Source organism: Arachis duranensis, unplaced genomic scaffold, assembly GCF_000817695.3.
Source record: "Arachis duranensis cultivar V14167 unplaced genomic scaffold, aradu.V14167.gnm2.J7QH unplaced_Scaffold_76094, whole genome shotgun sequence".
Taxonomy (NCBI): Eukaryota; Viridiplantae; Streptophyta; class Magnoliopsida; order Fabales; family Fabaceae; genus Arachis; species Arachis duranensis.
This window is the reverse complement of record NW_026265089.1, coordinates 9,751-10,400: the sequence shown is the minus strand read 5'-3', so window position 1 is coordinate 10,400 and position 650 is coordinate 9,751.

Sequence of the window (650 nt, the reverse complement as noted above, 5' to 3'; positions counted from 1 at the left end):
GTTCTACCTTAGACCGGGCGCATATCTCTTGGATTCCTTGATCAGAATCTTCGTGGTATAAGCTAGAATTGATGGCGGCATTCATGGAAATCCGGAAAGTCTAACTTAGTGACAGACGCAAAAGAATCAAGGGATTCTATTCCAACCTGATTGAGAACCGACAGATGATTAGCCGTGCTGTGATAGAGCATTTGGACCTTTTTCACTGAGAGGATGGGATGTAGCCATTGACAACGGTGATGCCCTACATACAGCATGGAAAGGAGTAAGAAGGATTGGATGAAAGCAATAGGAAAGCAGAGATTCAAAAGGAACACAGCATCTCCATACGCCTATCTGAAATTCCCACCATGGAATTACATGAGTAACTTTATCTTTATTTTATGTTCATTTAACATATTTGATTTTCCAAATTCCATAATTTTATTCGCCTGACTGAGATTTACAAGATGACCATAGCTTGCTTCATACCAACAATCTCCGTGGGATCGACCCTTACTCATGTAAGGTATTACTTGGACGATCCAGTGCACTTGCTGGTTAGTTGAACGGAGTTGTGTCCACACATAGCAAAGAGCCATAATAATGATTCCATACAATAACAAAGAGTACTACATTGATGTGATCACAATTTCGTCCACCATATATGC